The following is a 27,537-nucleotide window of genomic DNA, read 5'->3' as shown; positions in this document are numbered from 1 at the left end:
TTATCAATCAATTTTTTTGTTATATAATTTAAGCATAAATTTATATTAATGCTTTTCTCCTTTTTACTCTTTAATTTTTTATGCATAAATTTTTGTTCGCAAATTATAGAATTTGATCTATATTTTTTGATGAATGTAAAACTCATATATCTTCATTTTTGCATGTTATGCTTTTACAAAATTTTTTGATTTATGAATAATATGTTAATGTTTCTTTTTACTTTTTTTTGCGAAATTTACACGCGACTTTTTTGATGTAGCGCAAAAAAGAACTTTTGATAGGAATGTTTAAAATAATTAGAAATAAAGATAGAGAACACTGACTAACTAACAGCTATTTAAAAAGAAAAAACTAAAGTTTCATGTGTCTTTCAGAACATAAATTAACAAGTATTAGAACTTAATAAATATGTATAAAAACTATTTCTAATTATGCATAGCAAAAAATATTATTTCTGATTCTTTTTTTATTAAATCTTTTAAAATTTCCCCCAAGAAAACTTTGTCGAAAAATAATTTTACAAATTTTTATAATTTACCAAATTTTATTCGGCTTAATATTTGGCCAAATGTTCGACCAACCGAATGTTCCACAAAAAGGCTGAATATTCTTTACATCCCTGAAGAAAAAACTATTTTCAACTAATTTTATTTTACATATTTACCTTACCTTATATATTTATCCCATTTTGTATTATGATATTATATTGTAGGTAAGAGTAATATAATTTTTTCATTTATAAAAATTCTTTTTACAGAAATTTGCATCCTTGGAGAAGAGCTCTAAGTTTAAGAAGATCTGTGGAGGTAAATAAATAATTTTTAATAAGTCTTTTGCTTTGTATTTGTTTTATAATTAAATTTAATATGTGTAAAAGCTCTTTTTTTTTTGTATTTGGAATACTCTTTTGATGCTATTTCTAATATTGGTCTCAACTCTTACTTTTTTTTATTGGAGGCCCCTTATTTTTTGTGATCACTCAAAAGCTTCTTAAATTTTACATACGTTCTTATTTTTCACAGTAATGTAAAATTTGTTTTACAAATAGGGACATTTGTTCTTTCTGGAAAACTTCTTTTTCATTTACAGAATGACACGTTCTTTTGCCACATTATAACTATTTCACCTTTTTATATTTTAAGATTTTTAAAAGTTTTTTCTTACCTTAATTTTTAAAATAGTTTTAGGTTACGATAGTACTAGTTTTTTCTTAATTTACTTTTTTTGTTTAGTAATTTTTTTTAATGATTTTTAAAAATTTATTTACACTAATTTTTCTATGAGTTTCAGTTTAGTATTAGTACATGTTAAGTATAAAACATTAATATTAGTTTTTGTGTTCATTTAATTTTAGTTTCCAAGTAAATTTTTTGATGTGATTTACGAAATTCTGATTTTCTATTACTTAATCCATATTTTATTATTTTTGTTTTTATATTTCATGCCTTAAGATAATATCTTTTTGTATTTTAATATTATTTCAAAACTGTAATATCTGTTAATTAATTTGTTGTCGAGTTATTTTAATACACTTTTTTGAGTTATTTACAGAATTATTTTTGTGTTTAATGCCTTTTCAAGTTTTTTCTTGATTTCTTTTATGCAAAAGTTTACTTTAATCTGTGTTTTGCTTTTGTAACATATATTGATTTTTGATTTTTTCGTACATTATTCTGTCTACAGATTTTATCTGTAGCTGTATAAATAATCAGGGAATTTTTTTTATACTGGAAAAAACCTGGAAATATCAGGGAAATTTGGATTAATGCCTGGAAAAAATCAGGGAATTTTAAAGAAAAGCTGGAATTTTTTTCTTTGATAATTTTTTTAATTTCACTATTTTAAATTATTTACTAATTTTCTTAATTTAAATTATTTCCTCCATTATACCCATTTTTTTAAACAGAAATGTATCTCCAAACAGTTTAAATATCATCAACTTAGCTATACTTTGCTTGCATCAAAATTTGCTCCATTACAGCTCTGTTAAACTAGAATGCCACATAAAATTCTCCCTCGGTTGCTAAACGAATGCAGAAACCTTTGACCGCTATGGGACTGTGCAATTTAGGAAAGATTCTGGTGGGAAAAGGGATTAGGACATTAGCTTCTGTTTTTAAATTCTTTCATGGACTGAATCCATTTATGGCTCAATTTTGTTCCTTTGGTGGTAATTTTTTTTCCTATTTTGACAAAATGTTTTTGTATTTTTAACTTTATAAAATTCTCCAAAAATTAGTTGGTTATAATTTAATAATAAACGATTTTATGTCGCACTCTTTTTCAGAAGGCTTTTCTACTCCCATTCAAAGAAATCTGTGAATTATTTTTTCTCAGCAAACCAACCAATCACACATTTTTTTACAATCGCTAACAGCAATGATTGTTGACAAATCATTACAATTGTTGCATTAATGCTAATTTTTTCTATTTCGTTTTAACATTTCATAACATATTCTAACTTTAAAAAAAGGTTTTTTTAAGAGCCAACTATATATTAATATTTAATTTTATTCTTATGTTTGTCAATATATGATTTTTGATTCAAAATTTTGTACCAAAACATTAAAAAATAAATAAAAAATCTTGCCAAATTGTCAAAATAAATTATTTTTTTCAAGATGATATGTTAAAAAAATAGCATTTTGAATAAAATATTTTATAATATAGACACTTTTCTTGTACACATCCTATATTTTATAAGAAAAAAGAAACAAAAATCTGGAAATTTTAAGATTTTTATCTGGAAAACCTGGAAAAATCAGGGAAATTTGAAATCTGATTTGAGTGGCCACCCTGTTATTGTATAAGTTTTTCTTGATTACAAAAGACAAACTAAGTCATGTGTATCTTTTTTGCATGTAATTAAATTTGGGTATAATTTGAAAAATATTTTAGTTAACTTTTCAAAAATTTGAAAAGAATTTAATAATTTAAATTATTTTGTCTTAATATAAAACATTATGATGTTTTAGAAATAATTGATGACATTGTGGACCATGCTGAAGATACCAGAGAACGTCTTATTAAAGAAACTAGACATGTTGCCATTGTTGATCGAAAGTCTGGAGAATGTTGTGAGTTTTTAAATATGTTTATATCAGTTTCTCTTGATTTCAATGAAAGTTTCTTCTGTCTATTTCAGTACATTTTTATGATCAACTATTTTTTTTTAAAAAAAAAATCATGAAAAGTCATGGATTTAAGTAGCTGTAAAATCAAATTTTTGAAATGGAATTTACCCCCCCCCCCCCATTTCATGGTGTTCCGAATATCTGAATTTGTAACAAAATCCCCTCTCACAGTCACATTTTATAAAAAATAGAAAATGTTTTGATCATGTTTTTTAAAAATTATGGTGTTCTTTCAAAAAATGAAAGAAAAAACATCATTTCTAGAATCAAATTATCTTTTAAACTGTTTCTTTATCCCCCCCCCCCAACAAAATGCGAGAATATCACTCATAATATTAGAATAAAAATGTTCAATTTAAAAATATATAGAGAGATTTTTGTAAACCCATTGCTTTTGTTATTTTAATTTACTAACATATATGTTTGTTATTATTAAAATATCTTGCAAAAAGATATTAGTGCAAGAGAGTTTTGTCTTTGATAGTTCGGAAAATTCTGCAACAGGATCACATCAAAGTTAATAAGTTAGTTAATTAGAATTCAAGTTTTTACTACTCATTTAAGCCCTGACTCATTTGAGATGAATACCCTAAGGAAATTGTTACTATTTTCATTATGACACATGATTAAAGTCTAATAGAATCACAATATAAAATGATCAGTATAAAATGGGGTAAACGTAAAGGCAAAATTAAAAATAAATTTAATTTGGTACTTTTCAAAATTTTGTTTTTATTGGATATCAATGAATTTAACATTCAAAAGATTAGGAGTTTTATTTTTAGTATTAAAAGTTCAGTGTTAAAAAGAATGATTGAAGAACAATTAAATTTTCTACCCTTGAATTTAAATATATTGCTTTAGATCTTATTAAATTTAAGCTTGCTATCAACAATTTTGATTTATTAAATGTTTCAAAAATTAAAAAAGAATTTGGTGTTATTTATTTTCTTGGTAAAGATTTTGAAAGGGGTTTACTACCTTCTATGACTGTTAATAAACTTTCTGAATATTTCCCAATTAAAGAGAAGATCAGAGTTTCTGTTTGTTTTAGATATTGTAAAACTTTAAAGAAAAGAATTTGTAATTATAATTTTTATTATAAAAATTTAAATAATTTATTTGAGTTGTTAATAATTATTTTAGGCACATTGTCACGGGTGACCTTAACTTTATTAATAATAAAGATTTAAGATTTCTCATGGGACTTGGGACTAAGTTTAGACCAAAAAAAAATTATCACTTAAATTTTATTCTTGCTTCAATCAGTAAGAATTTAGATTGTTTTATTGCGAAAATGCTCAAAAAAATTTTATTGGCCTGTAGAAGGATTTAGTGAGTGGAAATTTTATGTATTGTATAATTTCAAATTGAATTTTTTGAACAATAGTATGAAAAACCAGGGTTATTATTTGTGTTGTTGATAAAGCCTCTAATAATTATTGCTTGATTTGCAGAAATTTTTTTAAATTAGTTAATGTGAAAAGAATGTGAAAACAATAATACTTTTCTCAAAATTAATAATTCTAAAAAAGAAATTGATAATAGAATTTTTGCTTTTTCCAAGAATATAGGATTACCCTTATTTAATTAAGTTTCACAAAACACCAGTTAAATTTAGATATGTAACTTGCAGTATTGGCAATTATAATTCTGTTTTTGGTAAACGAATTTTTAATTTTTCTTATCTAATCGAATATCTAAATATAAAATGCTCTTAATAAAAAAATAACCCTTTTTTTCAATTTGAACTTTCCTGAAAGAAACACCACAAAAAACTATTTACTATTCATATGGAAAAACAGAAAATATCTAAAACCTTATCTGTATGTTTGCGTTTTTTAATTTTTTTTTTTTTTTTTAAATTGTCTCCGAGTCACAATGCATGTTGTTTAAACAGTCACACTCAAAATTTGGGGCTCTAACTATATTGTGTGTTCAATGCATCCCATAAAGTAGACCTGTTACCACTACATATATATACATAGCTGCCAACTCTACTAGATTTTCCAGTAAACTACAGGATTTCGCTAGTTTCTCCTGGTCTACTAGTTTAATAAAAATTCTCCCGATTTTTGTACATTTTCCAAAATTCCCTGAAATTGAGAAAGTTTCTTAAAAAAATCTCTCTTGAAATAGAATTTTTGCATGGATTGTTGCTTGCTTGAATTTTTATATAAATATTACTAATATATAATGAAGCGAGCCTCATTTATACAAATCTGCTGAAAATTTTTCCCTTTTTTTTTGTTCTAAAATGTTCAGTTTATTTTTATTCACAACTCCCTCTTTAAATTAATTAAAAAATTTTAAATTATTTTATATGAATTTAAATGCCTACTACTATTCAAAATTATGATTAAACAAAATACATAATATTTCAAGCATATTTAATGCCACTCATGATGGAAAGTATTGCAGTTTTTCTTTTTTGATGACTATACCAAACCCTAAACTTCCCTATGTGTAAAATATTTAGTACATTATGCAACAATTATAAAATTTATTTTATATTTTGTAAAATCTACTGGATTTTTTTCTATCTAAGTTGGCAACTATGTATATACCTAAAATTGCTAAAAGTACCCCGCCGTTGGAGTACATTCACCCACACTTAAAGACTCTTTCGTAAAAAAAATTACATTATTTTTTTATTATTTTTTTTTAAATCATGAATGGTGTGCAGAAATTGTCTTGTAGGGAAAAATTATTTAAAATTTATTGATAATTTTTTAATGAAATAAAAAAAAAATTGGAAGCTCCTACTAACTCCTGTTTCCCCAAATAGTTTTTATCAGGGTCGCCACCCACTTGGAATTATCAGGGAATTTTTTTACACTGGAACAAAACCTGGAAAAGTCAGGGTGGAAAATTTGGACGAAAACTTGAAAAAATCAGGGAATTTTAAGGAAAAGCTGGAATTTTTTTCTTAATTTAAATTATTTTACCATCCGTTATATTCACTTTATTTAGACAGAAATTTGTCGTGAAGCAGTTGAAATATCATCAACTTGGCAATACTTTGCTTGCATTAAAATTCTCTCCATTATTACCTTGCTAAACTAGAATGCCATATTAAACTCACCCGTGGTTGCTAAATGAATGGAGAAACCTTTGACCTCTTTGGAGGTTATGGGACTATGCAGTTTAGGAAAGACAAAAATTGTGGAGGAGGTGGAAGATATTAGCTCTTTAGTTAGGATATTTGCTTCTATTTTTAAAATTATTTATTTATTTTATCTTCTAGTCTGTGGGCTTATTTCATTTATTGTTCAAGTTTGTTCCATTGCTTTGAGGGTATTTTTTGTTTTTAACAAAATTATTAAAAATGTTTTAGTATTTTTTACTGTATAAAATTCTCCAAAAAATAATTTTTTATAAATTAATAATAGATTTTTTCTTGCATTCTTTTTCTGAAAGCTTTTGTTCTCTTATCAAATGAATTATTTTTCCTAAGCAAAGCCAACTAGTCACTCATTTTCTTGAATCACTGACACTAAAATTGTTTCATTGATGCTAATTTTTTGGATTTCATTTTGACTTTTTATAACATATTTTATTTCTTTTATGAACCAACTAGATGTTTACATTAAATGTTACTGTTTTGTTGTTAAATATTTTATTTTTGATTCAAAATTAGAATTGTGTGTTAATCACAATGTTGAAAGTTTGTAAATGTTGCTTATATTCCAGAGATAATATTTCCAAAACTGTTTCTTCTTTTACTCTGAAAAACCAAGGAAACATGTTTAATGATGTAAAAACTTAGAATATGGAATTAAGTTATTTATATTTGTTTATTGGAAAGAAGAAAAATTAAACTTTTTTTCGTTCTTCTGCACTGTACAGGTACAGGTTTTAAGTTGCGCAACCAGTTGACCAAAATTTTAAACTTAATATTAAGTAAAGAAGGTATCATTTTCAAGGTAAAAAATTTAAGATTTAGAAATAATGACTTTAACTTATAAATATCAGTTATCAATAAGTTATAGGCTGTTAAATGATTACATCATTTGAAATTTTTTACCATGATTAGTGAATCTCAATCAAAGTGTAACTTTTTTTAAAAAAAATTCAAAAAAATGGAAAAAATAGTAATTGAAATGAATTGTTAAAATACATGTTATCTTGAACAAATGTAGAGAATCATTTCAAATTACGATATACAAAAACAATTCTCAAGATAGACTTTTATAATTATGTAGACAAGATAATTATGTATAAAAATCGTCATTGTTGTAAAAAATTGTTTTTCTTTTTCCTTTTTAATATACAGTGACAATTTTTTCAATAGTTTTTTTTATTGTGCATAAAAATAATGAAACTTTTTGCATCTTTTTCTGATATTTTTTTAAAAAAAGAAAAATATTCAGCAACTGTTTTTTTATTCTAGGATTTTTAAAATTACTAAATTTAAGGTAATATTGCTTAGATATGAGTTTTATTTACATTGTTGTTAATATATGTTGCACAGTTAAAATTAAAAGGAGTGATTTTTCGACAAACTTTTTTCACAAGATGTTATGAAACACATTCCAACAATAAATAGAAGACAATTTAAATTCAATGAAGCTAATAAATTGTAAAATAATGTTTATAGTATAAAGATTAAAGTAATTTTCAGTCATTATAAATAGAAGACAATTTAAATTTAAAGAAGCTATTCAAGTGAAAAATATTGTTTATAGTATTAAGATTGAAATTAAAGTAACTTTCAGACATTATAATGGTTACCATTAACTTATATTTATGTCCAACTTAAAAAATTGCATCTGACATGGACTATTATATATCTGACTATTTGGCTTATTTAAAGCATTCATTGAAACAAAAGTTACTTAGGGTGATATCTCTTTTTCCCAAATCACTGTAAGCAGTTTACATTAACAGAACTATTATTATTTCCATCTATTGTTATCGTATTTTTGTTTAAGTTTCAAAATTTGTTATTTATATTTTTTCAAAATAAATTTTAATCTGATTTTTAAATTATTTTTACTTTAGAATTACATTGATATTCCGAATTGTAAACAGTTTTATTTAATGTCATTTAAAGGTAGAATTGAATTGCTTAACTTTCGGAATTTGGTTTCCTCTTACTTTATAGGTTGAAAGTTTTCTAAACTTATGTTTGTAGAAGAAAAAAAAATATACATACATTTTTATGAGGTTTAATTGAATATTACTACAATTAATATTTGTCACCAATTATTAGTTCTGTCAAAATGTTACTACCCTTGTAATGTCTTACTGAAGAATTACTTTAGTTGTAGTCTGAATATATTGTTAGAATTTTCAGTTAATCTTGTTTGATTGCAAAATTAAATTATTTTGCCTGTAGATTTTAGATTTGTATGCTATTGTTTAATTCAAAAAATTTAATTTTATTTTGAATTGTAAATTATATTTTGAGCTAGAGTATTTTGTGTACTTTTTTCATTAAATACTTTTAATAACTTTAAGCTTAGCTTTAGTAAACTTAAAAGTGTGGCCCTAGCTAGATCTCGGGGGGTTTAAAATAAGGGAAAAAGCTTAGTGCCAAATATTTTTATTAGTACACATATAGCACACGGCCAAACAAACATAAATTTAATTAATTAAGAAAAGGAGAAATAAGTGTAAGGTCCATTCAGTTCGATGTCTGAGCATCTACTGCCTTGTATATGGTGGAGCTGTTGTAGCTTAGCTATGTGGTTGCTACAAAAGTAGTTACTATGTAGTTACTACAAAAGTAGTTGCTACAAAAGTAGTAGTTTTACAGTTAGCCACATGTGACATATTCAATAAGTTGTTTTTAACAGTGCCCTGATTAATTTTTATTTTAATGTAATATTTGAAATTTTGAATATTCTTTTTTTTTTTATTTTTATTTTTTATTTTACAGGATTAACTGCAGCCTCTATAGCTCTATGAAAGAGAACAATTTGTGTACTACACCACTTTTCTGGTAAGAATTTTATTTTCATGCTTTAACCATCTTAAAATTTCTTTAAATTGAATAAAATGTTTTAATATTTCCTAGGTTATTTATGAAATTCTAATCACTTTATTAGAAAGAAATTTTATTATCCAGTTTAATAATTTTCAAACAAAATATTAAGAAAAAATACTTTTCAAATTATTTCAGTTTCCACTTAACACTTTAAAAACAAAATCAAACTATTAATATTATGTATAAAAGAAATTAGATTAAAATAAGCATGTTTTTTGTACGCATGCTATTTAAAAAAAGTATTTTGTACAAGTTAGTACAAAATATAATAAAAAATAACCATTGCTTTTTTGAAATAAAAATAAATTGATCCTTTCGGCCTTCCCTTCCCTGTTTTCGAATTACGGTAATATATTATCATGTATATTTTTTTTCTGGCTATGGGACTCTTAGGTAATAAAAATTCTCTAGACGGAGATTTAAGAACATTAATTAGCATTCGTGAAAATATTAATCAACGAAAGACTATAAATTATATTTTTCGAAAATATTAATTGAATGTAAAGAAAGTATTAGTGTGGTATATCATTAGTGTATTCATAAACTAAAAGTAACTCTTGCTGTGCAAATTTTTATCAAGGAATATATTATATTTATGATTCATAGGCAGTGTTTAAGTACGAAAAAAAAGATATCTCCCTAAATGACTTCCGTTCTTATAATCGGATTTCCAAGTACTAGCGATAAGTACTCTGATTCACTAATTTTAAGCAATTTCTTTAAAAAAAATTATGAAACATAATCTCTTAATTACCTGGCCGTGTGTGTTTTTGCAGCTAACTATTTTACTAACTATTTAATTATATTCTTAATTTTCAAAGTATTATTCTCTACACAGGGGTGAGATTTTTACGCTTTTTAGCTGATTTCCGCTTTTTTCACCTTCGTCTCTCGAATTTCAGCCTTTTTATCAAAAACTCTGATTATCCAAAAGTTAAAACTTTTTAAAAAAAAATAAATATTCCGCTTTTTCAGAGAATTCAGCCATAGAAATAAAATAATTATATTTATTTCTGATTTTTAAAGATAAACAGAAAATTCAAACTATATAGCAGCCAACCTTTCGCATTTTTACTTATTTTAGCTATTTTCTCCGCTTTTACGCGCCGAAGATAAGATTTTCCTCACTTCTGCCCGCCTGCCACATAGCTCGTATTTTCGTAATTCAGACTTCCCTGCGTCAAACAAACCTTTTAGAAGTCCCAAGCCCGGAATCTGCTATCATTTCGATTCTCATTCACGCAATTTTAATATCAAACATAACTTTTCGTAATTACGTGATTCAAAAGTTGCGCGCTGGAATTGTTATTCGCGCGATTTGTATATTGTACATTGCGATTCTTATTTACGAGATTTAAAAATCTAATATCACGATTTGTATTTACTCGTTTTTAAAAACCTATGTCGTGATTTGTTCATGCGGCTATAATATCACACAACGATTTTCGTATTTATACATGATTTTAAAGTAAGGCGTTATAGGATTCGCATTCACGCGATCTAAAAATTATGAATCGTAATTTGTATTTACGCGATTTAAAAATTCTATAAAGCAGAATGTATTTTCTCATTCATATTCACGTGATTTCAAAATCCATTATCGCGATTCATATTCACTCGATTTTAAAATCAATTATCGCGATTCTTGTAAAAAGTAAGTTTTTTTCTTGAATTAGTTACTATAAAGGTGCCTGTTTTTCTATCGACAACGTAAAATTTACTCACTTGGAAATTCAGCTTTTTTGCCCTTTGGCGCCAATCTCATCCCTGTCTACACTACTCCGTATGTTATATATTCAATAATGTACTAATATATTGTTTTAGCTTTTTCTTTAACCCTCGTTCGTTTTTAAATTATTTTATATTATAACCGTTGGTGAACAGCCGACCCGATTTTTAGGCTTACGACTACTAACGCACAACTCCGTAGCCTTGAAATTTTGAAACCAATCCAGAAGATAAGGGAACTCCTGGATCGGGAGAAATTTTGTCTTTGTGGAGAGCTTTTTGATGGAACTCACCTGCATATGCGTAACATCGAGAGTAAAGCCACGAAACTTTTTTAAAAATTATTGTCAAGTTTTTAATAAAAGAAAGCTTAGAATTATTGCCAGTTAGTTGAAAATTAAACCTTATTAAAAAATTATAAAGATTCTGCTGCTTTAAAATTACTCAATCTATTACTCGATCTAAATCAGCAGGCTATATTTTCGAAAAAGGAATTTAAATTATTGTTTTTTTTTATATTGTTTCCTATTTAAGTAATAAAAAGTAAATGCATGTATGCGCAACTCAAAGTGTGTATACTTTGTTTTTTAAATGGATAAAAAATTACGGAGCTACAATTTTTTTTTTTTTTGACGTTCACACTTACTTTTGCCCGTTAACTTTAAGAAGGTTGCCTTTTTAAAAAAATAACGAGGAAGAAATTTGTTAAAAGAAGCTTTTAATCAACTTTTAACTAAACAATTCTCAATTTTAGCATAATTCATAAAGTATTGTTATAGTAGGAAAATTATGCTCGGTAGGCTTGGTTTTGTTTAACAACAAATACTAAAAATAAAAAATTGTAAAAAAAAAAAGAATTCCAACCCCATGCTAATTTTAGAATCATCTCAAAAAAATTGTTATTTTTTTATAACTTTAAGTTTTTCTTTATACTTAAATAAGTTATATTAATACGTTTTAGGATTTCAAATTATTTTATAGCTGTATTTAGTATGTCCAGAAAATTGTTTCAATATACTTTTTTTCATAAATTATGAAAAAAATTAGTTCTTATTTCGCAGTAAAGGAGACAATAATGTTAATGTTTCATTAATGTTCAATTGAACTGTGACTGATTTTATTATCCCTAAAATTGGCATCAGTTTGGGCTAATTAATTTATTGCTTGAAACAAATAGAAACAATTTAATGTATTAAAATTATTTCTTTATTTTGTTAAGACGGCAGGAAAAATGAGGGTAAGCAGTGAAAACCATCATACTATTCATGCATTTAATCATATAACTTGAGCAATTTTAAGTAAAATAAAATATAATAATAGGTGTATAATAAAACTCTATCGAAATATGCCCTTAAATATACCCTAATATGTATCTAGAATAGTTTTTAGATTGATTACTAAAAAAAATATATTTTTAAACTTTTCTTTTTTAAGTTGATCGAAGTAATTGACGTTGTGGTTATTTAACTTTGATTCATGGGAAGAGTTATTACATTGTCTCATTCGACTTTTAAAATTTCAACTGTAAACGGAATTGTTTAAATTCCTAAGAAATGTTTTTTTCCGAGTAGCACTAAGAAATAATAATAAATGAATAAATACAATTAAAAAAATAAGTAAATTGCACTATTTTATTTTTTTTAGAAAGTTGCGATGATTATAAGTCATTATTTTTTTCAAATTAAGAGCGAAAACGATTATCTTACGTAAAACTTATTTTAATATCGCGAAAACTTATTTTCATTTAATATACTTTGTTACTAAGTGAATAAGGCCAAGACTCTGAAGTGAACAAATGAAAAATTTCAGTTATATTCAAAAAACATGAAGATATAAGTAAAAGTCGACATGTTTTCAGAGAGCCAAAATTCAAACCACGTCTTTCACGTTTAGCCAGTTCTGTGTTGGGCAGTGTTTGAAGCAAATGTTTAGCTCGTTAAAATTAAGTCACCCATTTTCAAGACTTGCCAGACGTGAATGAGGAAAACGAAACTGTTTTAAAACAAAAAGTGTTTTTTTCTTCTTTTTTTTTTTCCTTTTTTTTTACCAATGGAAAATAAAAGTAAAATACAAAATGAGAAACACCGTGTTAGCCGAGAGTAAAACAGAGAATTCCAGTGCAACTCTTGCTCAACCAGACGCGTTTTGAAAATTTAAATAAATGAAAACAGTAGATAAAACAGTTATCAAAAATGCATTAAATCACCTTTTTGCCGCACATGTTTTCAATATTGGGGATACATTGAATTTCGACAATGCCAACATTTTTAACCACCCGTGTCACATCAGCGCATTTTGATACTCACAAATCTTATTTTATTTATACGAATGCTTAATTTCCCTTGTAGTTTCTCAACATTTCTCCACACGTCAAAATGCATTTTGCCTTGTTATACCACTCTCGGCCACTGCGGTTTTTCTATTATTATTATTTTTTTTTTTTTTTTTTTTTGTCTTTATTCAATTTTTTGTTGTCTATGTCACTCTCGGGTACTGTGATTTTTCCTTTTTTTTTTTTTTCCTTTTCATATTTTGCTGGCAACTTCACGTTTTCTGTTTAGAATCGCTTCGGTTTTTTTCATTCACGTATGGCGATTCTTTAGAATGGGCTTCTATTTCTGAGTGCTCCAAACATGTCCACTTTTATTACCATTTTCATATTTTTAAGGCCAATGAAGTTTATACTTTTACAGGGTGGCCACCCACCTGGAAAACCTTGAAAACCTGGAATTATCAGGGAATTTTTTTATACTGGAAAAAACCTGGAAATATCAGGGAAATTTAGATAAAAACCTGGAAAAATCAGGGAATTTTAAAGAAAAACTGGAAATTTTTTTCTTTGATAATTTTTTTAATTTTACTAATTTAAATTATTTGCTAATTTTCTTAATTTAAATTATTTCGTCCATTATCCCATTTTTTTTAAACGGCAAACAGTTGAAATATCATCAACTTTGCTTGCATCATGCTTGATACTTTGCTTGCATCAAAACTTGCTCCATTACAGTGTTAAGCTGGAAGGCCACATAAAATTCTCCCACTGTTGCTAAACGAATGTAGAAACCTTTGACCGCTATGGGACTGTGCAATTTAGATAAGATTCTGGTGGAGGTGGAAAAAGGGATTAGGATATTAGCTTCTGTTTTTAAATTCTGTCCTTGGGCTAAATCCATTTATGGCTCAAGTTTGTTCTGATGCTTTGGTGGTAATTTTTTTTTTCTATTTTGGCAAAATGTTTTTGTATTTTTAACTTCATAAAATTCTCCAAAAATTAGTTGGTTATAATTTAATAATAATAGATTTTGTATTGCACTCTTTTTCTGAGAGCTTTTCTACCCCCATTCAAAGAAATTCGTGAATTATTTTTTCTCAGCAAACCAACCAATCTCTTATTTTTTTACCATCGCTAACAGCAATGTTTGTCGACAAATCGTTACAATTGTTGCATTAATGCTAATTTTTTTTATTTCGTTTTAACCTTTTATAACATATTTTAATTTTAAAAGAAAGATTTTTTAAAAACCAACTATATATTAATATTTAATTTTACTCCTTTGTTGGTCAATGTATGATTTTTGATTCAAAATTTTGTACCAAAGCATTAAAAAATAAATAATAAATCTTACCAAATTGTCAAAATAATTTTTTTTTTCAAGATATGTTAAAAAAATAACATTTTGAATAAAATATTTTATAATATGGACACTTTTCTTGTGCATATCCTACACTTTATACGAAAAAAGAAATAAAAACCTGGAAATTTTAAGATTTTTATCTGGAAAACCTGGAAAAATCAGGGAAATTTGAAATCTGATTTGAGTGGCCACCCTGTTTTAGTATACTACATTCGAATCTCAATCGTTATTTTGATAAGAATTTTATGCTGACTAAGACAAACATTTGTATTATTTTAACAGATGCGCTCCATAAAACATTAAAAAAATTGCATCTATATTAAAATTAAGAAGTTATTTGAATTTCAAGTAATCTTTTACGTTATCTTAAGTTATCTTTTATTTTAAATTAAAGTTTCAAAATTTTATATTCAGATATTTGGAATTATTGAAATTGATAATTGAATGTTGTGGAGAATATAAACGTAATAAAATACATTTGCTGCCACGATTCACTTTCTTAAATACCTTACGAACTCAACTTTTAAAAGAAACTATCATATTAGATATATGTATGTAAGAATCATAATGTAAGTTCACATAATAAAAAGAACTAAGCAAAGAAGCAATATTCTATGATAAATACAGCAGATCGTAATTAAAGAACATGCTCTGCAAAATGTTATGGAAAATTTACGAAAATTCGTTTTAGAATGTATAGAAATATTAGTATGCTCTTTGCAAATTGTCTTTACCGCAAAAAAAAGACACGTAGCTCACATATAAATAAAACGATTTAAAAAAAAATGAATCATACAATATTCTTAAACATTCATATTTCAATACTTTTGAAATGCCATGAATAATGAGCTAATTTTTTCAATAATAGAAAAAAGAAATATCGTGAATTGTGTAAAATCTTAAAAATGTGCATTATAATCTCTTCCAGATGCTCTACATTTTTACGGAATCTTCTTAATGATTTTCCTTACAATTATGTATAAAGAACTAATGCAAATTTGGTACAACGAAAACTTTAAAAAAGTTGAAAACAACTTATAATACAGGGTGTCTATAAAAGAACTCCGGGGTTTTGAGGCAAAATATTTTAATGAAACAAAAAACATACATACATGTTTTATACATGACTGAAAAGCTTACATTTGAAAGTTTACGTTTTTTTTAACACTTAGTAAAGTTCTATATGAGCCCCGTTAGTGGCACGGCAGACGTCTAAACGGTATTCTACCTCTTCCCATGTCCTGACGAGCATGTGTGGGGGGACGGTTGCCACACAATTGACTATTCGTTCCCTGAGATGTTGAACATGACGAATTTTCTCTGCACTTTGTACGGTAACTAAAGACTTCGTTTCTATGAGCCAAATAACACATTGAGTCTTTTGTTGCGGAGTCGCCATCATTTCAAATTTCGCGACGCCATTTCAAGGTCAACGCACAGCAGCGCCGCCAACAGTTGATACAAACATTCCCAATTGGTATGAGTAAAACTTTTTGAGCTACTCTTTTCAGAGAAATCGACTAAATTTCGCTATCTTTTATAGTTAGTGAGATATGAATTTTTAAAACCCCGGAGTTCTTTTATAGACACCCTGTATATACTCATAATATACAACTTGCCACATTAAAAGTTCAGGTGTTCAAATCTTGTAAAATTATAAAAAATTTATGTATCGATTAAATTTTTTTAAAAGGAAAGCAGTCTTTGTCTTTTAGACAGAAATAAGCCCAAAAATTGTCTGTTGCCTAGAAACTTCGAGATATTTTTGTATTAACTACTAAAAAAAGTGTTCTCGATCTCAGCGAACACAATACAATAAATAATAAGGTTTCTTTTTTTTATTATCTCAACTTCCTTGTTCAGCAACCGAGAAATACTAAGTAATTCTATCTTGTCTATCAGACAGTTAGTTTATGGTTATTAAATTACTCCTCCTAATTGCTTTCCCTTATTTTAGGACTACACTAAATGTAGCTTCCTAGCTCCCCAATTTTTTGAAATTTTGTCTACACCCCTATATTGCGGGTCACGAATTAAAATATTTTATTTCATTACGGTTGTTGAACAACCGACCCAATTTTTTTGTTTACTACTACTAATGTTCAAATCCGTATCCTCGTAATAGTGAACCCAATCCAGAAGACGAGGAAACTCCTGGATTAAGTATAGGGAGAAATATGCCATCGTGGAGGACTTTTTCTAGGAGCTAAACCTCATTTGCTTTACACGGAGAGGAAGACCACGAGAACCTCCGACGGTTAGCCTGACGGCAAGGGGACTCTAGCCCATGATCCGTCTACCACCGAGGATATTTCAAGTCAGCACAGTGGTCAGTGCTAGCCGGATATCGACCAGCCGTCGCCGGGATCGAACCCGGTTCTCCTTATTTGAAGGCGAACACTCTATCCCCTGAGCCATCGGGCTCACGAATCAAACTATGAAAAAAATCATAGATGCGTTAATTCAGAGAAAATACGTTTTTCTGCCTGATTTTGTAAAGTAATTAATAATAACAACTAAAGCCACGATGGCTGAAAGGATAGAGCGTTCGCCTTTCATTGCAGTGAACCGGGTTCGAATCCCACGATATCTGGTAGCTACGAATTCACATCCGGCTTGCACCAACCACTGTGCTGACGTGAAATATCCTCAGTGGTAGACGGATTATGTGTTAGAGTCCTTTGGCAGTCAGGCTAACCATGGGAGGTTCTCGTTTTTCTCCTCTCCATGAAACGCAAATGTGGGTTAGTATCATCAAAAAGTCCTTCACGAAGTCAAAATTTCTCTTAATACTTGATCTAGTAGTTCCCTTGTCTTCAAGATTGGATACAAAATGACAAGGCTACGGAGTTGAACATTAGTAGTCGTAAACCTAACAATTTGGCCGGCTGTTATAAAATAAAATAGCCAGAACTAGTTAATTAACATGTTTGAAATCCTTCTCTGGAACCTTTAAGATTGACACTTAGCTCGTAAAAATCGGATCATTAGAACAAAAATTATTCAGGATATTCTTTTTTTTTCTCTCTTTTTTTTTTTGGCGCATTAACTGCAATTATTAAAAGTTGAAAAAAATCGCAAACTGAGATCGGACAATTATTGGCAACCACTTTGATTTTATTTAAGTCAAAAAATCTGCCTTAATTGAGACATTAAAAAATTTAAATAGATCTTCAGATTGATGACAATTTACAACTGTTTACCTGCAATAGGAACTGAATAGTTGTAATATAGCTCGTATTATTGATTCTAAAGTATTATTGTGTCCTATTTTTAGAAAAACCAATTATGAGTTTCAATAATTTTGGCTTTATTTCATATAGATGTTGTATAATGTGAATCATAATTATATTCGTAGTTATAATGAAATATTATGCATGATTTAACTTTGAATAAAAAGCATCGCAATTAATCAAAATAATGTATTTTAGGAATATATGATGAGGAAAGTGAATAATGCAGAAAGCTTATAGAGTTTTTAAGGAATATTTCAGTTAATTTATAGTCTCTACATCTATGTTTCTAGGCTGTAGATAATATAAACATGAATTTTAATTATTTGTTTATGTTTACCTATAGTTGAGAAAACCATATTTAGTAATTATTTATATTTAAGGCCAAGTGATATCTAATGAGATAATGCAATCAAATGATATCGAGACTGGGATAGCCTGGTTAGTAGGGCACCGGGCCCATGTCTAAGAGAGAGTGGGTTCGATCCCCGTCTGCCGAACACTCCCCATAAATTATATGGTGACCGGTGCACGTTAAATCTGCCGAGTCACAAAGTTCTCCATGCTAGATCAGTACCTCCTCTGGAGGTACTGATCTAGGAATTTCCTCGTCTTCTGGATTGATTCAAAATAACAAGACTACAGAGTTGAACATTAGTAGTCATAAACCCAAAATTGGGTCGGCTGTTCAACAACGGTCGTAAAATCGAACAAAATCTAATGAGATATCTAATAGTATATCTAAATGAGATGTTTATTTTATTTCGTTCTATCGGGAGAAAATTTTGCCATGTAAAGGAAATAATCTGGAACTTGCAGGGAGGTCTATATTAGCAGAATTTCTAAGAATTTGATTTATTTTACATATTTACCTTACCGTATTTATTTATCCCATTTTGTATGATGATATTGTTTTGTAGGTAAGAGTAATATAATATTTTTATTTATAAAAATTCTTTTTACAGAACTATGCATCCTTGGAGAAGAGCTCTAAGTTTAACAAGATCTGCTGAGGTAAATAAAAAAAATTTGATATGTCATTTGATTTGTATTTGTTTTATAATTAAATTTAATGTGTGTAAAAGATCTTTTTTTTGTTACTCTTTCATAGCTATTCTAATATTGGTCTTAACTCTCCTTACTTTTAACGGCAGCCCCTTATTTTCTGTGATCACTCCAATGCTTCTTTAAACTTACATGAGTCCTTATTTTTAACAGCAGTCAAAATTTCTTGTAAAAAGGGACATTTGTTCATTTTTCTCTGTTTGGTAAATTTTGTTTTTTATTTACAGAATATCATTATCTTTTACTATATTAAAACTATTTCTCCTTTTTATATTTTAAGATTTTTAAATGTTTTTTCTTAAATTAATTTTTAAATTAGTCTTAGGTTACGGATAGGGCTAGTTTTTTCTTAATTTAATTCTTTTGTTTTTTAATGATTTTTAAAGTTTTATTTAAATTAATTTTTCTATAAGTAACAGTTTATCATTAGTACACTTTTAGTACAAGAGTTTTTGTGTTCATTCAATTTTTAGCTTCCAATTTTATTTTCTGATGTAATTTACGAAATTCTCAATTTCTTTTACTTAATCCATATTATATTTTTTGTTTTTATATTTCATGCCTTCAGATATTATCTTTTCGTATTTTAATATTATTTCAAAGCTGTAATGTCTGTTAATTAATTTATTGTCGAGTTATTTTAATACATTTTTTTGGATTATACAGAATTCATTTTGTGTTTAATGCCTCTTCAAGTTCTTTTTTAATTTTATTTATGCAATAGTTTCACTTAACTTAGTGTGTGTTTTGCTTTTGTAACATTGGTATTGATTTTTTATTTTTTTTGGTTCATTATTCTGTCTGCGTAGTTTTTTTAATCTTTAGCTTTATAAATATAATATATATTCTTATAGAGTTTGAATTGTTAACTAGTTTTTTTTTAATTACTTTTAGTTAAGTATAGGCTATTTTCAATCAATTTTGTTTTGTAAATTGTATTTTTTTGTTATAAAATTTAAGCATAAATTTATATTAATACGTTTCTCCTTTTTACTGTTTAAATTTTTATGCATAATTTTTTATTTGCAAATAATAGAATTTGATTTATATTGTTTAATGAATGTAATACTCGTATACCTTCATTTTTACATGTTATGCTTTTGAAAAAACATTTTTTGATTTATGAATAATATTAACATATTATTCATAAATCAAAAAATGTTTTTTTCTACTTTTTTTGTGACTACTTTTTTTTCTTCAAAATTTACACACGACTTTTTTGATATTGTATAAAAAAGAACTTTTAATAGGAATGTTTAAAATAATTAGAAATAAAGATTGAAAACACTGACTAACAGCTATTTAAAAAGAAAAAACTAAAGTTTCATGTGTCTTTCAGAACATAAATTAACAAGTTTTAGAACTTAATAAATATGTATAAAAACTATTTCTAATTATGCATAGCAAAATATATTATTTCAGATTGTTTTTTTATTAAATCTTTTAAAATTTCTCCCTAGAAAACTTTGTCGAAAAATAATTTTTATGAATAATTTATCAAATTTTATTCGGCCTATTATTTGGCCAAATGTTCGACGAACCGAATGTTCCACGAAAAGGCCGAATATTCGTTACATACCTGAAAAAAAACTATCTTCAACTAATTTTATTTTACATATTTATCATACCTTACCTTATATATTTATCCCATTTTGTATGATGATATTGTATTGTAGGTAAGAGTAATATAATTTTTTCATTTATAAAAATTCTTTTTACAGAAATCTGCATCCTTGAAGAATAGCTCTTAAGTTTAACAAGATCTGTTCAGGTAAATAAATAATTTTTAATAAATCTTTTGATTTGTATTTATTTTATAATTAAATTTAATGTGTGTCAAAGCTTTTTTTTTTGTATTTGGAAAACTCTTTTGATGCTATTTCTAATATTGGTCTCAACTCTCCCTGTTTTTTATTGGAGGCCCCTTATTTTTTGTGATCACTCAAAAGCTTCTTATTTTTAACAGTATTGTGAATTTTTTTTTACAAAAAGGGACATTTGTTCTTTCTGGTAAACTTCTTTTTAATTTTCAGAATATCACTTTCTTTTGCCGCATTAAAACTATTTCACCTTTTTATATTTTAAGTTTTTTCTTACCATAATTTTTAAAATAGTTTTTGGTTACGATAGTGCTACTTTTTTCTTAATTTATTTTTTTTGTTTAGTAATTTTTTTAAAATGATTTTAAAAGTTTTATTACATTAATTTTTCTATAAGTTTCAGTTTAGTATTAGTACACGTTTAGTATAAAACATTAATATTAGTTTATGTGTTCATTTAATTTTAGCTTCCAAGTAAATGTTTTGATGTGATTTACGAAATTCTGATTTTCTTTTACTTAACCCATGTTATATTTTTTGTTTTTATACTTCATGCCTTTAGATAACATCTTTTCGCATTTTAATATTATTTCAAAACTGTAATACCTGTTAATTAATTTGTTGTCGAGTTATTTTAATACACTTTTTTGAGTTATTTACAGAATTTTTTTTATTTTTAATGCCTTTTCAAGTTTTTTCTTAATTTTATTTATGCAAAAGTTTCACTTTAGTCTGTGTTTTGCTTTTGTAACATATATTGATTTTTGATTTTTTCGTACATTATTCTGCCTTGAAAAGGCATAGTGTACATTATTTCGTACACTATGCCTTTTCAAGTTTTTTCTTAATTTTATTTATGCAAAAGTTTCACTTTAGTCTGTGTTTTGCTTTTGTAACATATATTGATTTTTGATTTTTTCGTACATTATTCTGTCTACAGATTTTATCTTTAGCTGTATAAATAATATATATTTTTTTATATTAGACTTTAATTTGTTAACTTCGTTTTTTTTTATATTTAATTACTTTTAGTTTAGTATAGGTTATTATCAATCAATGTTTTTATTTGTAAATTGCATTTTTTTTTGTTATAAAATTTAAGCATAAATTTATTAAGTATAAATTTATTTTGTATATATATATATATATATTGTAAATTGTAGAATTTGATCTATATTGTTTAATGAATGGTAATACTCGTATACCTTCATTTTTTAATGTTATGCAATTACAGCATTTTTTGATTTATGAATAATATGTTAATGTTTTTTTTTTCATGTAAAAGTGTTTTCTTACATTACTTATATATGAATTTAATTTAAGTATTAGTACACTTCACATAAGTTTATAATAGTATTACTTTATCTACTTTTACATTTTAGTTATTTAGTATATTTACTTGTTTAATTTTTAGATTTCAATTTACTTGAATTTAAATAATATATTTAAGTTTTTGTAAGTAAACCATAAGCAACTCAAAGTAAGTAAACCATAAGCAAATTAAGTAAACCATAAGCAACTCTTTTTTTTTATTTCTTTAATTTATGTATTAAAGTTAGTTTACTGTTAAAACATTTAAAATTAGTTTCCATTAATATTAGTCTCCATTAATATAAGTTTCCATTAATATTAATTTATCTTTATTAACTGTATTGTTTCTATAAAAAAAAATTTTTTGATTTACATGATTATATATTCTAATTTTTCTTACTCATATTTTTCACTCGTTTTTAAAATAATTATTACTTATTAATAATTATTTTTTCTACGTTTTTTTCTTTAATTTACTAAATCTCATTTTATTTTGCCAATTATATAATATAATAAATAATTTGTGCTTTATGTGTTTACAATTTATCCTTTCCACTATTTTTCAGTGTCAAATTTAGACTACCCATTACTTTGTGTTTTGAGAATTAAAAAGCCAAATCTGTCATATTTTTACTTAGAGAAAACATACTTTGGTGTCTAATGACATATTTTAGAAATAGATATACTAATTATTTAGCTTATTTAAAGCATTCATTAAAACAAAAATTATTTAGGGTGATATCTCTTTTTTCCAGCTAACTGTAAGCAGTTTACATTAATAGAACCATTATTATTTCCATCTATTGTTATCCTATTTTTGTTTAAGTTTCAAAATTTGTTATTTATATTTTTTCAAAAGAAATTTTAATCTGATTTTTAAATTATTTTTACTTTAGAATTTCATTGGTATTCCGAATTGTAAACATTTTTTTTTAATGTCATTTAAAGGTAGAATTGAATTGCTTAACTTTCGGAATTTGGTTTCCTCTTACTTTATAGGTTGAAAGTTTTCTAAACTTATGTTTGTAGAAGAAAAAAAATGTACATACATTTTTATAAGGTTTAATTGAATATTACTACAATTAATATTTGTCACCAATTATTAGTTCTGTCAAAATGTTACTGCACTTGTAATGCTTTACTGAAGAATTACTTTAGTTGTAGTCTGAATATATTGTTAAAATTTTCAGTTAATCTTGTTTGATTGCAAAATTAAATTATTTTGCCTTAGATTTTAGATTTGTGTGCTATTGTTTAATTCAAAAAATTTAATTTTATTTTGAATTGTGAATGATATTTTGAACTAGAGTATTTTGTGTACTTTTTTCTTTAAATACTTTTAATTACTCTACGCTTAGCTTTAGTAAACTTAAAAGTAATTTTGTTTCAATTCACTGTTGAGTTTTCTAGTAATTTTGTGCTTCTATAACACAACTTTATTTTATTATTTAGGTTGTTATTATTAATTTAATTACTAACACTTTTTTATCTATAGATTGGAGTTTTACTTAAATTTGTATTGTAAGAGGTTTTGTATTATTAAAATTAATTAATTTTAGTAAAATATTAGCATAATTAATTTTTTTAATTTATTTTTCTTTTTATTAATTTTTTTTCTTATTTACTTTATTTTGCTTATTTATTTATTTTATTTAGTTAGTTAATTTATTTATTTATTTTTATTTATTTATAGATCTATTAATTTTGCTTAAATGTTAAAATATGATTTACTTTATTTTATATATATTTTTTATTTCATTTTTTTCATTTTAGTTTTGTGAAAGTTTATATGAATTTTTTTATTAATTTTAGTTAGTCTTATTATTTTATGTTAATTTTTCTTAGTTTTTTGTTTAATTGTTGCTATTATCTTTGTTTATTGTTTCTCGTATATCATACAGAATTTGATTTTTTTTTGTTAAATTAAAATAAAACTTTTATTTTATGACTTTAAAATTCTTTTCCTTCATATTTTTTTTTTTTTTTTTTTGTTTTGTTTTAATTTAGTGTTTGTTTGCTTCAATAATGAGAAAAATCCTGCAGATTTTCTTGCAATTCTGAATGGCAACGGAAAAATAACATCATCCACAAAAAAAGGAGTTATTAGCTTTGATTTCAGCTAATATATAATAGCCAAAAATTTAAAACATAAATTGATAATTTCTATATTTATTAATTGCGAATTAAAAAAATATAATGTTAAATATAATTTCAGACGAACTAGAGTGTGTTTTGGAGCAAATGAGTGTTTTGGAGCAAATTTAATATTGAACATTTATATCAATTATATAAATAATTTAAAGCTTCTTTAGCTCATGACCTATTTACTTCTAGATGTTATCTAATTATATAACAATTTTCTGATTCAACGAACATTTTTCACTAAAAATTACATTTATTGACGGAATCTTATCTGAAATAAATATTGTTTTTCAAACTTATAACATTCATATAAATTACGCTGTTTTATTTATTTTTCTTTTATCACGTCGATGTTTTTATTTTTTCTTCTGCATTTTCACATTGATTATTTTATTAAATTGGATACTTTTATTGATGTATTATAGCAATTTAGAAATGAAGAAGTTTGAGGTCAACCTCTTTTCGAACACTTTTTCTGTTTCCAAACATAACTTCGAATTTATAAGTCTTCATAATGAATTTAATCTACATCTATGCATTATAATAAAATAACATTTGGGCAATATCAGAAGGAAACAATATTAATCAACCCTTTATTTAACCCATCCTCCTTTTTCACTATCTATGAGAGATCATTAATAGCTAAGGCAGGTGTTTAACAGTTTATTACTAAATAGATCTTTTTTTACGTCCAGACATCAGTAAAGCAACAACCTTGATGTTTAAAGAATTTGTTTCACTGATAAGAAACAAAGGTCTCTGTAATCAATCTATAGTTTCAAAAAATTATAAATTTAAAAAAATCTAGTTTGAAATTGATATAGATGGAATTGTTTAATTCTGTAGAAAAATATTATTTAAAAAATATTGACTCGTTATAGAGCAAAAAAATTTAGATTGTTAAATGATTTATAATTTCTTTTCATTTATTCAGAAAATGAATGAAAAGAAATAAGAGAAATATTTTGGAGAATTTTAAGCAATATTTTAATTATTTTCGGTGCATAGTTTAATTTATGGTAAATAAATTTACAATATGACAGGGTGGCCACCCACCTGGAAAACCTGGAATTATCAGGGAATTTTTTTATACTGGAAAAAACCTGGAAATATCAGGGAAATTTGGATAAAAACCTGGAAAAATCAGGGAATTTTAAGGAAAAGATGGAAATTTTTTCTTTGATAATTTTTTTAATTTCACTAATTTAAATTATTTACTAATTTTCTTAATTTAAATTATTTCATCCATTATATCCACCTTTTTTAACGGAAATGTATCGCCAAACAGTTGAAATATCATCAATTTAGCTATACTTTGCTTGCATCAAAATTTGCTCCATTACAGCTGTTAAACTAGAATGCCACATAAAATTCTCCCTCGGTTGCTAAACGAATGCAGAAACCTTTGACCGCTATGGGACTGTGCAATTTAGGAAAGATTCTGGTGGGAAAAGGGATTAGGACATTAGCTTCTGTTTTTAAATTCTTTCATGGACTGAATCCATTTATGGCTCAATTTTGTTCCTTTGGTGGTAATTTTTTTTCCTATTTTGACAAAATGTTTTTGTATTTTTAACTTTATAAAATTCTCCAAAAATTAGTTGGTTATAATTTGATAATAGATTTTATATTGCACTCTTTTTTTGAAATTTTTTCTACTCCCATTCAAGGAAATCTGTGAATTATTTTTTATCAGCAAGCCAACCAATCACACATTTTTTTACCATCGCTGACAGCAATGTTTGTCGATAAATCGTTACAATTGTTGCATTAATGCTAATTTTTTCTATTTCATTTTAACCTTTTATAACATATTTTTAAAAAATGGGTTTTTTAAGAACCAACTATATATTAATATTTAATTTTACTCTTTTGTTGGTCAATATATGATTTTTGTTTCAAAATTTTGTACCAAAACATTTGAAAAATAAATAAAAAATCTTGCCAAATTGTCAAAATAACATTTTGAATAAAATATTTTATAATATAGACACTTTTCTTGTACACATCCTACACTTAATAAGAAAAAAGAAACAAAAACCTGGAAATTTTAAGATTTTTATCTGGAAAAATCAGGGAAATTTGAAATCTGATTTGAGTGGCCACCCTGTATGAAAACAAAAGAACCGTCTTCCTCTTTGCTACTTAGAAACAAGGCCTTTGTTATCATTCTATAATTATAAAAAATGTGTTATAAAGAGGTAATAATAATGTACTTTTTATTACAGTGTCTACAACAAGGGAACTCAGATCTATGGGACTGCTTTACTGGAAGTCGTTAGTCAACAGACGTTGTTCAATTAATTACTACAGAACGAACGCTCTATTTATGATCGCTTGAATTGGATTTGCTTAATTATGAGCTTGATCCTCTATGTATAGATTCAAACATTTTATTTCAGTATTATATTGACAGTATTATGAGACAGTATTATATTGGCGTGCACTGTGGCGTGCACTGAAGATCGTAATAATTATTGTTACATTATGCAGGTATATTCATATACCGGTATATATTCATATACTGGTGGATGTAATTAAAATAATATTTCGTGTTGGTGTCATCATTTACCTCCAAAACAAATTTTAAAATCAAGTCTAGTCCTAGCAGATACATTTTAAATTTAGAGAAAGTCATTTTTGTACTCAATATATTCATTTTATTTTTTATTCATATATATATATTACCTTGACCAGCACAAATACGAAATGCTGTGCTGAACATAAGGGGATAAACTGTTACAACGTCTTATCATTACTACAAATTCGAATAATGGGTAAATGAAAGAAAACTTTTTCGGTCTGGAAAAGCCTAGTTTAATTTACCCATACAGTTTCATAAAGGTTCACTTTTCATTTGCTTGATGTGAGTTGTTAACCGATTATTTCGATTAGAGTTAGGTAATTAGAAGAATAAACGTTATTTTACTTTTTCGGGGGTTTCCCCCTATCGAATGCGCTGCCTGCGATAGCTCCAGAACGTAATAAAAAACTTTTTTGGGAAAGACTGATATTAAGTAGTGCACCGAAGTTTTAGAAGCTTATAATCTCAATGTAGTTTTTCGATCACATTTCTCAATATTTTTATTGCAACAAAATAATATAATAACTTTTAAAAGTTCTATGATACCATATCATAGCTAATGTAAGATGCTTTTCGTTCGTATTTTCGAAGGTTTTTGTTGGTTTACTACGTCTTTTAAATACAATATTATAACGATTCCCAAATTTGTGTTAGATAAAATTTGAATCGATTGATCATTTTCTCCACGAGCGCAATTCGAAAATAATAAGTTTTACATTCAAATAAATTTTAATTTAATTTTGAATTGTTAGCCCTTTTGATTCGTGTCTGTTCTCATTCGCTTGAACGAAATAAAGGAAACAGTAATCAGGGATGAGATTCTTCCGCGGATTCGCGGATTTCCGCTTTTTTTTCAGATTTTTCCATTTTTTCTGCTAATTTCCGCTGAAAA

At 26.1% G+C, this 27,537-nt stretch overlaps 1 long non-coding RNA gene across 1 annotated transcript; it reads left to right on the top strand.

Annotated features, from left to right (window-relative positions):
* On the top strand, positions 1-26,668 carry LOC147817066 (uncharacterized). The gene is made up of 6 exons (XR_015430129.1): positions 1-807; positions 2,977-3,078; positions 9,020-9,082; positions 18,689-18,737; positions 20,510-20,559; positions 26,290-26,668. It is a non-coding gene; the product is annotated as an uncharacterized LOC147817066 (long non-coding RNA).
* Positions 26,669-27,537: the final 869 nt, after the last annotated feature.

The sequence above is a fragment of the Parasteatoda tepidariorum genome, chromosome 1, assembly GCF_982258835.1.
Source record: "Parasteatoda tepidariorum strain Cologne lab strain chromosome 1, Ptep-v5.0, whole genome shotgun sequence".
Taxonomy (NCBI): domain Eukaryota; kingdom Metazoa; phylum Arthropoda; class Arachnida; order Araneae; family Theridiidae; genus Parasteatoda; species Parasteatoda tepidariorum.
The sequence above is the reverse complement of the archived record's forward strand: the minus strand, read 5'-3'. Positions and strand labels throughout refer to the sequence as shown.